The sequence below is a fragment of the Cervus elaphus genome, chromosome 10, assembly GCF_910594005.1.
Source record: "Cervus elaphus chromosome 10, mCerEla1.1, whole genome shotgun sequence".
Lineage (NCBI taxonomy): Eukaryota > Metazoa > Chordata > Mammalia > Artiodactyla > Cervidae > Cervus > Cervus elaphus.
The window spans coordinates 45,968,792-45,979,598 of NC_057824.1; the positions used below are offsets into that span (position 1 = coordinate 45,968,792).

Below are 10,807 nucleotides of genomic sequence, written 5' to 3' on the forward strand. Positions count from 1 at the left end.
TGAATGCAAGAATAATCTTTTCCAGGACTTTCCCTGAAGCCCAGATTCTCAATGGGCTGGGAGGGTTCCATGCTTTCCTTTTAGAGGCTGGTATGAGCTCTGCAACAGCAGGGGTTTTTAATGAATAGTCAAGGGCTTTTCTTTGAAGGCAAGTCTGCTGGTTAGTTTTTTGCTTCTCCATCTTGCTTTAAACTATATCCACAATTAGGATAGGGCTTCCCTGGTGGCTCAGTTGGTAGAGAATCTGCCTGCGATGTAGGACACCCAGGTTCGATTCCTGGGTTGGGAAGATCCCCTGGAGAAGGAAATGGCATACCACTCCAGTAATCTTGTCTGGGAAATCCCATGGACAGAGGAGCCTGGTGGACTACAGCCCACTGGGTCACAAGAGCTGGACTTGACTTTGGGACTACACCACCACCACCATTATTAGGGTTACCATATATTTTTATCATGGAGCCTGAGACACTTGAGGGCATGAAAAGGGCAGTATTAATAATTCAGTAGAACCACAGCAAAAAACCAAGATGGCCACCATATCCTATGGTCATAGTGAATCATCTATGATTTCCAGTTCATTTCTTAAGACATTTCAGAAGAAATCTGAGAAGAGAGATACACCCCTCCCCTAACCTTTCACAGTTACTATATCATCCTAATTTGACAGCAACACTTTCAGCAACATGTCTGTATGGAGACTTGCTCATGGATTGCATTTAGTTTTCATATACAAGCTCTCTTTAGTTTTGCACTCATATTGCATCCATCTGCGTGCACGTGTGCTAAGTCACTTCAATTGGGTCTGACTCTGTGTGACCCTATGGACTGTAGTCCGCCAGGTTCCTCTGTCCATGGGATTCTCAGTTTCCCCTCCCCCTCTAAGATGGGGTTCCAATTGCACCTACCTCACAGAGTTTTTGTGAGGATTAAACAGGTTAATAGAAGTAAAGTGCTTTACAATATGCCTGGAACACAGCAAGTACTGTGTAAGGCTTTATCATCCTTATGATCATTAAGTAGAATGAAATTTTAATCTAGTGAATTGGTTAAGTGGGATTTGGTTGAAGGAGCTTTTACAACATATGGTCCCAAAAAATCTACAGTGTCTGGAAATAAATATGTAAAAATGGTGAGGCAGCTTTGAATTGGGAGGTGAGTGAATCACATCAACAGAAACTGGGAGAGGCCCATCATTATCATCCCTGGGATAGGTTAAAACATCTAGAAAGAGGGCTCTGCTGGGCGACCCTATTAAAAATTGGCGGGGGGGAAAGTGAAAGTGTTGGTCACTCAGTCATGTCCAGCTCTCTGCAACTCCACGAACTGTATGTAGCCCACCAGGCTCCTCTGTCCATGGGTTTCTCCAGGCAAGAATACTGCAGTGGGTAGCCATTCCCTTCTCCAGGGGATCTTCCCGACCCAGGGATCAAACCTGGGTCTCCTGCACTTGCAGACAGATTCTTCACCACTGAGCTACCAGGGAAGTTCCAGGGATATCATGAAAAAGAATGAAATAATGCCATTTTCAGCAACATGAATGGACTCAGAAAGTGTCATACTGAGTGAAGTAAGTCAGACAGAGAAAGAGAAATATTGTATGGCATCCCTTCTATGAGGAATCTAAGAAGAAATGATACAAATGAACTTACTTGCAAAACAGAAACAGACTCACACTTTAGAGAATGAGTTTATGGTTGCCCGGAGAAGGAATAGTTAGGGAGTTTGGGATGGACATGAACAAACTGCTATTTTTAAACTGGATAACCAATAACATCCCACTGTACAGCACAGGGAACTCTGCTCAATGTTATATAGCAGCCTGGATGAAAGGGGAGTTTGGGGAGAATGGATACGTGTACATGTCTGGCTGAGTCCCTTCTCTGTTACCTGAAACCATCACAACATTGTTAATCGGCTATACCCCAATACAAAATAAAAAGTTAAAAAAAAAAGAAATTGGGGGCTATCAAAAGAAGGGCATTCCAGGCAAAGGGTTCAGCCCACACTAAGGCAGGTGACGCAAGAAATCATGCCATGTTGGGACATGGTTGACGAGAAGTGAGGAGAGGAGAGGAATAAAGTTGGGAGTGATCCAGGTGAGGCCAGAAAGGTAATCAGGGAGCCAGACCCGTTTCCTGGAGTAAATAGGACGGCCTTCAGAGGGAGCTTCCAGAGCTGGTGTGGTTATTGGCAGGGAGCTCCCTGGAGGTCTACTTAGCCAGGAGGAGCAGACCACCACCAGGAACCCACCCAGCAAAGCTGCCCCAAATCACCTGAAACCCAAAGCACATATTTGAATTCAAATGTAGAAGAAGAGTTCAGGGCTCTGTGCAAGCTGTCTATCACATCTGGTTGTTAGCTTATTTACAGCAGGGTGTAAACTGATGTTCAATTACCCACGGAACTTTTTCATTAAACCAGAACTTTAAAATATGCATGTAGAATTTTAAAAAATAGCCTGCACTAACGAAACCCATTTTTTAAAGTCTGAAACAGGACTTTGCCAGGTTTTCAAAGCCATCTGTTTTCAAAGCCTACCTTCCTCCTTGTTTACCACAGCCTGTCTGCTGGTTTAACAACCTCCAGTGGGATTTCACACGCCTCATTATGCAAAATCACTGCTTATGCATTCACTCCGCCACTTGCCTAACTAATCTCAACTCATAACACCTTTCTGAGGAAGATCCCCAGTCTAGAGTCCTCCGACGGGGCTGTAGATCAAGAACAGTGGTAGAGAGTGTCGGAGCAAGACAAAACACATCCTCCAGTGAATTACTGTTAGGAGACAGGCTTGATCTGAGACCCTACTCAAGGTGAGAAGTGGGGGGAAAAAAAAGCCATAATGATTACAATAGAAATTCAAAATCTCTCTATTCAAAAAAGGGGAGAGGCAGGGAGATCTCACATCAGGTATAAGTTAGAAAAACAAGCTTGATTCCCTTCTTAGCTATTGCCCCCCTCCCATAAATGATCTATTCAAAGATTTTTCATTTCTTCCTCTGCATCAGGTTTTGAGTCTGTCGTCTTTTGGTTCAAAACAGTCAGGAGCCAAGGTTCAAATCCTAGCTCTTCTGTTTCTCAGTTAGAGGCCCTTAGGTGAGACATTTAGGATGACAAACAGCCATTCAGTCACTGTCTAAATGGTGAACCAGGCAGGTAGGTACCAATGCTAGAACTGGTCAGGCTAAGGGGCCACCAGAGCAAAGCCTGGATTACCCGCAATGAACCACAGTATCCAGTTCAATGATGCACCTTTAGGGGATCAACCAGTGAACTAGGCTCCCAAACCAGATACACATGGGGCAAAGTAGTGAGGGATGACTATGTGAAGTACACTGGTTCTTAGTCTAAGGTAGGGACTCGACCCTGGTTGCATGTAGGAATCACCTGGGTGGTTGATAGGTACCAGAACTCAACCCTTGGTTCATCCTCCATGTTCTTATTCAGTTAACGTAGGGTGAGGTCCAAGGACCAGCATTTTTTTTTTTTTAGTAATCTTTGATGTTGAAGAATAGCATGATAAAATAAATGACACAAATCTTTGGTGTACACCACAATAAACATTTTTGGAAACTGAGCATACACATGGAACTGCTGCCCCAAATAAGATAGAAAGCATTCCAGCATTCCCAAAGCTTGCCTTCTGCATTTTCTCAATATGTGACCCCTACACGGCAGTAACCAGTGTTCTGACTTCATCACCATAAAATTCCCTGATGTCAAACTTCGTATACATGGAATTAAACAGAATTTTTTTTTAATTTCTTTTCTTCTTTCTTTCTTTCCTTCCTTCCTCTTTTCTTTCTTTTTTTCATTCATTCTCTTTTGGGTCCGATTTCTTTTGCTCAATACTATGCCTATGAACGGCTCTCCCAAAGGCTCAGTGGTAAAAGAATCCACCTGCCAATGCAGGAGGTGCGGGTTCAATCCCTGGATCAGGAAGATCCCCTGGAGAAGGGAATGGCAACCCACTCCAGTATTCTTGCCTGGAGAATCCCATGCACAGAGGAGCCTGGTGGACTGCAGTCCACGAAGTCACAAAGAGCCAGACACGACTGAGCAATTGACCTACTGATGCCTGTGAAGTTCCTCCATGTCACTGGGTATCTCAGTTACTGCTGTAGAGTATTCCATTCTGTATTCCACAATTCATCCACTTCCTTGATGATGAACTTTTGGGCTGCTTCCACTTTGGAACTCTTAAGAATAATGCTGCAATGAACATTCCTGTATATGTCATTTGGTGCCCATGGAGAGGCATTTTTCTCAGACATATATCCAGGACTGGAATTACTGGGTCATAGCATCTATGTATGTTCTTTAATAGAAAGTGCCAAAACTCTTCCAATCACTTTCCCACCAGCAATGTATGAAACTCTAGTTGCTCACATCCTTGTCAATATTACAGATGTTGGTGTATCATGGCATCACATTTTTATTTTAATTTGCATTTTCCTGATGACTTATGATGTGGAAAACTTTATTATATGCTTACTGGCATTTGGGTATACTCCTTAGTAGGGTGCTTCTTTTGCCCAACTTTTTAATTGGGAAGACGCTATTTTTGTACAAATTTGTAGATCTTTAAATATTTGTTACAGGAGTCCTTTGGAATATATGTATTGCATACACCTCCCATTCACCAGTTTGTTTTTTCACTTCTTTAAGTTATGTCTCCTGATGAAAAGAACCTCTTAATTTCAGTGAATCCCTGTTTATACAGCCTTTCCTTTTTGGCATTTGGGGAGGTCTTATATAATTTTTGCCTACCCCAAAGACACAAAAAAATGCTCTTACATTATCTCCTATAAGATATGTGTTTCTCCTTTCTTATTTAGGTCTAAGATTCAGTTAGAACTGATTCATGGCTGTTGTGTAAGGCAGAGGTCAAGACTCTTGTTTTTCCAGAGAGATGCCCAATGAACTGAGTTGCTTAAAAGAACAACCTTCTCCACTCTGTTATAGTATCAATTAGTATTTCTTTAAATTTCCATGGTGGGAAAGCTGATTTTAACATGCTTCCAAATTTGATATTTACTGGTCTGAGCTAGTCATTCAGTTGTGTCCAGCTTTTTGCGATCCCATGGACTGTAGCCCACCAGACTCCTCCTCTGTCCATGGAATTCTCCAGGCAAAAATACTAGAGTGGGTTGCCATTTCCTTTCTCCAGGGGATCTTCCTGACTCATGGATCAAACCTGGGTCTACTGCATTGCAGACAGATTATTTACCATCTGAGCCACCAGGGAAATACTCATTTACTGATCTAGATCATAGAAAAGGATGAAGCAAAACAGCAACTAGATGGAGACTTCTGGAATAGAAAACCTGCCAGTATCTCTGTGTGTTGGTTTAGGAAAAATTGAGGCTTCATGTCTGAGTTAAGAAATCTAAACATCCACACAACAAAGCACAATTTGGACAGCAGTAGCAACACCCCAAAATGACCGAGCCTGGAGCCCAACCCTGACGCTTTCGAGATTCCTCCCAAAAGATCCAGAAGGAAATGGTGACCATGGCACCAGCTCCAGACCCGGGAGATGCTCAGGGTGGGCAGGTGAATGAACACTCTTCGCTGTACCCAGGAGCAGCTAGGCAGCCTCACAGGAAGAGAAAGGGCTGCCTCCCAATCCATGAGTCCTGTTCCTCCTGATCACCGGTTCTTATGAGTCAAATAATGCAGGAACTGCTCCCCTTGCCCCGGAGAGAAAACTGAGGGTTGGGCAGGCTAAGGACTTGCCCAAAGTCACCCGGGTAAGAGCCAGAACCAGAGTGAGTCACAGGGAAGACAAATTCCCAAAAGTGGCCACGTTTCTGAGTCTTCATCCTCAGAGGAACAACTTTCCCTCCCAAGGCTCACTCGGGGGACTTTAGCGATTAATTACTAGCTGCAAACTGGTAAATTGGAGTTAATTATCTGGACAGATCTAATGGCAACTACAACTTTGTTGAAATTAAATAAAACCACCACTTTAAAGTGCACAAAGCCTTTTTCATGGCATTACTTAAGGGTGTCTGAACAAGTCCAGCCAAGACTCTGGGCTTGCTAGAATACTGAGGTGGAAGAATTGGTCTGTAGCACACTGGTCCTTGATGGACCCAGTACGGCATCTCAACCACTTCCCAGCCATCCTGACATCCTAGGAAGAAAGGAGCCGATCCTTCCTTCCTGACCCTGTCCTGTAGTATGCCCTATTCAAGTCCAAGGGCCTGACTGGCATAGCCTGGTGGGGTCTTCCCTGTTGCTCCCATCTCTGCATCCCCTCTGAACATAATCTTCTCATGGGCCATTGGCTCTCACTCTAGCATCCTCTTCAGGAGGGCACTGACCTCCACAACCTGAGAAATTCAGGGAACTGAAGTTTCAGAGGCAGAGGGTATGTTGAATCTGGTTAATACCTGGAGGGAGAACAGGAGTTCACCAGATCAAGGAGATAAAGGCATTCTGCAGAGAGGAAAAATAAAGTGCAATCACTGAAGGGGGAGAAAAAGAGTCTTCAGCATATGAGAATCCACAGGGCAGCTAGAGGTGAACAAGCTGTGGCCGCAGTGAAGCTGAAGAGGATGACAGGGAGGAAGGAGGACCTTGGAGCCCACTGTAAAGAGTTGAGACTTTGCCCCCAAAGAACACTCTGGCTATAAGAACGTACTGAAGCACAACAAGATCAGAACATGGGCAGATAATGTTGTGCAACTGAAAAAGCTCCCAATTGGGAATCAGGTCACCTGGATTCTTGTCCCCAGCTGGTCAGTGGGCTAGTCATTTTTCTATTTAGTTTCTTTATCTGTAACATGGGAAGAAATGCTTGTCTATCTTCCCTCAGCGGGGAAGACTGGGGAAAATTGACCCCTCGTGGCCGAGCTGAGAACTCTATAAACAAAGCCGAGCCGGACAGCAACACGAACACCCGAGAACCACTGAGCCGGGGCCTGACCCTGACGCTGCCCAGGTTCCTCCCAAAGGGGCCAAAGAAAATGGCAGCCATGGCGCCAGCTCCAGGCCCGGGAAATGCTCATTGGAAAAAGCGGGACTTCAATCACCACCAGACACAGGTCTGAGATCAGGTCATGCATATACACTTGGAATCCTCAAAACTCTACTCAGACTTCTAAGACCTAAAAATAGCTTGTATTGAAAATAGCTTGATATAGACCACCCTCATCATATTCTAACTTCTTCATCACACCCTGGGAGTCACTGTGGCCCTAACCCACAAGCCCACCAACCCCAAAGCCTGTTTGAGTGGAGCATGGAGGGAACCATGGCCTCAGCCTCACCTTCTGATCAAGTTTGGAGTCACTCTGATGATGAGTTTATCTACCCAGGTGATCAAAGCTATCCATCTTTTCCCCCTGCTCTCATCCACATTGAGCAGGCTCACACCAGTGGCCAATTTCTGGGTTCCATCTCTACCTAAGTCTCTGGTTTACCACTGAGATTGTGGCCTACTGACCATGAGCCACTTGTCTGGACCACAGCATCCTTACTAGATGTGTCTGTCCCAGTCCTTGAGAAGGCTGAGCCAACAGTATTGTCCTGGGCCAAGATGGAGCCAGGGCTGACCTCTCTTTAGTGGCCAGAGCCCCAAAAAGTTCAATTCAGGCTATATGAAGACACATGCCAAGTCAGATGGGCAGGGAGGCTGAGAGGTGGGAGAGAGTGCCCCATCTGAAGGGCAGGATTCCTTATTCAACAACTGCACAGTTTTGACCAAGACACTTAACATGTTTCCTGCTCTTTGAAAGGACCTTTTTAGATTAAAATCCCTTGAACCCAAGACACAGAAGCAACCTAAATATCCACAGACAGATGAATGGATAAATAAGATGTGGTACATAACTATAACAGAATATTACTCAGTAATAAAAAAAAAAAAGAATAAAATAATGCCATTTGCAGCAACATGGATAGACCTAGAGAAGGTCATACTGAGTGAAGTAAGTCAAACAGAAAAAGACAAATATCACGTGATATTGCTTATATGTGGAATCTAAAAAAAAAAAAAATGGTGCAAATGAACTTATCTACAAAACAGAAATAGAGGTACAGATATAGAAAACAATATTATGATTACTAGGGAGGAAGGGTGGGAGGGATAAATGGGAGATTGGAATAGACATATATATACATGTATAATGGATAACCAATGTTGCTGTTAAGTCGATAAGTCAAACTAATGTTGTTGTTTAATCAATAAGTTGTGTTCCAACTCTTTGTGACCCCATGGACTATAGCGTGCCAGGCTTTTCTGTCAATGGGATGTCCCAGGCAAGAATACTGGAGTGGGTTGCCATTTCCTTCTACAAGATACTAATAAGGACTTACTATATGGCACAGGGAACTCTACTCAACAGGGAAGAGAATCTAAAAAGAGTGGATGTATGTATAATTGATCCATTTTGCTGTAGAGCAGAAAGTAACACATTGTAAATCAATTATATGCCAATAAAAAGCTAACAAATAAAACTCTCTGAGCCCAATGAAGAGTTTGGTGATATTCACACGAGGAGAACAAAGATTTGGAACAGAGTAGAGATTCCCTGGGGTCCAGGTTCTCCTTTGTTCACTGTACCAAAGGTGTCTTATGTGGACAGGCAGCGGGGCTACGTGGCCCCAGGACTGGCCAAGACAGGGAGATGCACAACAGACACCCGTCTCACACCTACTTTAATCTCGGAGCACCCTGTGTCCCAAACACCAGCACTGGGTGAAAAGAAAGAACTCCAGCCTGGACCTCAGCACCCCCGGGTTCTGTCCCCCTTCTCCCTCACCAGCCTTGTGATTGCATCAGACTCTTCATATGAATCTGTTTCCTCAAAGACAGACATAGGGATCTGAATGAAATCCAGCTCAGAGAAGCTCTACATCAAGGACACAATCAAAAGCAACATTGACAACACTTGTGATGACAACAGCTTAACTTTGAGGGCTTATTCTGTTTCTGACACTGAACACACGGCACGTCTGATCTCATGCAGACTCGTGTGACCCAGGGAGGCAGGGACCATGTTGACACTGTTTTAGAGATAAGAAACAGGCACCTGCCAAGTTCCTGCAGCCGTGGGGGCCGCCTCTCTGCCTGTGAACTGTACCCACCACCCCACACTGCCTTAGCCTCGGGTCCAACAGCCCCTGTCCACCCAGGCCATCCCAGTGTGTGACCCCCTGCACCCTGGCACCAGCATACGACCCACTGTATTCAAATACTGCCATTTGGAATTACAAAATTCCGAAATTTGATAGAAGAGAAACTTCAGCCAGGAAAGAACACCCACTAGAGACTGCGGTTTAGCAAGACTTCAGAAAGCTGCATGTGCAAGTCCCAAGCACATGCAAGTCCCAAGACTGTGAAAATAATTGGAGTGAACCACACTCAGCATCAGAATATAATAAGACCCAGAAAGGGAAGCTCGGCCAAGAACCAGAGCCACCCCGGGATGTCTGAGTCACCGGGGAGGACGGTGCCCCCATGGAGGCCCGGCCTGGCCGGCAGGTCCCTCCTTCCTGCCAGCACCAACCAGGCACCTGTTGTGTACCGCCCTGTGCCAGGCATTGCAGGGATGTCAGGAGGGGCCCCCACCCCGGGGAGCCAGCAGGCTGCCAGGAAAGGCAGGCCCAGGTAGACGGTCCAGAGCGCAGGGAGAAAAGTCAATGCTGACCCGATGAGGTGAGGCCTCGGGATGCTCCCAGGAGGAAAAATCAGTTCTGCCTGTCAGAGTCGGGAAGGCTACAGAGCGAAGGTGATTCTAAGCTGATAACAGGATTTCACCAGGCAATCAAGAGCATTTCTAGCAGAAAAGAAGGAAGAAACTCAGTTGCAAAGACATGGACTCAGGTGTTCAGGTGCAGCTGGGTCTGGCAGGATGAAGGGGAGGTGGAGGTTGGGAGGCTCGAAACGTCTGAGAGAGAGGCAGCAGGTCCACACGTAGGAGTGGGGACTTGTCTTCAGCCTGCAAAGGCCGTCAGCAGGGGAGTCGCACGGAGAGCAGCCAATCAGAGAGCAGGGCTAGGAGCAGGGGGTGGATGGGGAGAGCCCCTGGCCAGGACAGGCGTGGAGAGGAGACCCAGAACGCAGGAGGAAACTCAGAGCCGAGTCATCCGGTCTCCTTGGGGTCAGCCTGGAGCCAGGTGGGGACAGAGAAACTGACCTCAGGGGTTTGGGCCCCAGCCCTGCAGCCGGAGGCCGCACGCTGCCGAGAGAGCCAGGCTGGAGCCAGGATGCGGAGGGAGCCGCCGCTCACTTAGCTTCTCCACGGGCTCGTCGCTGCCACGCAAGGTGGCTCAGACTGGCACTTGGAGATCTGGCAACTGGCTGCCTAGCAACCTGGCTTCTCAACGCTGATCCCATCACACACACACATGCACACGTGTGCACATGCCTGCACACACACATGCACACACAAACACATGAGCATACACACATACATGTATGAACCAATTACACACAGAGATATGCACATGCACACAGGTGCACCTGCACATACACAGTGTGGGCACAAAGGTGTGTGTGTGTGCGCACACACATACACACTGCAACTCCACCATCCCAGGAAGGCTCATCCCCTCCAGATCTTTCCCCACCCGGAGCCCTCCCCTCATCTTTTCCCCAAACCCCTGTCCCACCTGCCTCGCCCCAGGCTCCCATCTCTAAGAAGTCCTTCCTGACAGCCTCCACGCTAACTGCTCACTGCTGAGGCCCCGTGACGTCATCTTTCTTCCCAAATCTCTTGCGACGTCATTTTAGACAGCCACAGCAGAAGTGACAAGGGGCATCCAAATTGAGGGATCCAAGAGGGACGCTGGATGC

At 46.4% G+C, this 10,807-nt stretch overlaps 1 non-coding gene across 1 annotated transcript; it reads left to right on the forward strand.

Moving 5' to 3' along the window:
* The first annotated feature begins 217 nt into the window (after window positions 1-217).
* TRNAR-GCG lies at window positions 218-289 on the forward strand. The gene has a single exon. It is a non-coding gene; the product is annotated as a tRNA-Arg (tRNA).
* The last annotated feature ends 10,518 nt before the right edge of the window (window positions 290-10,807 follow it).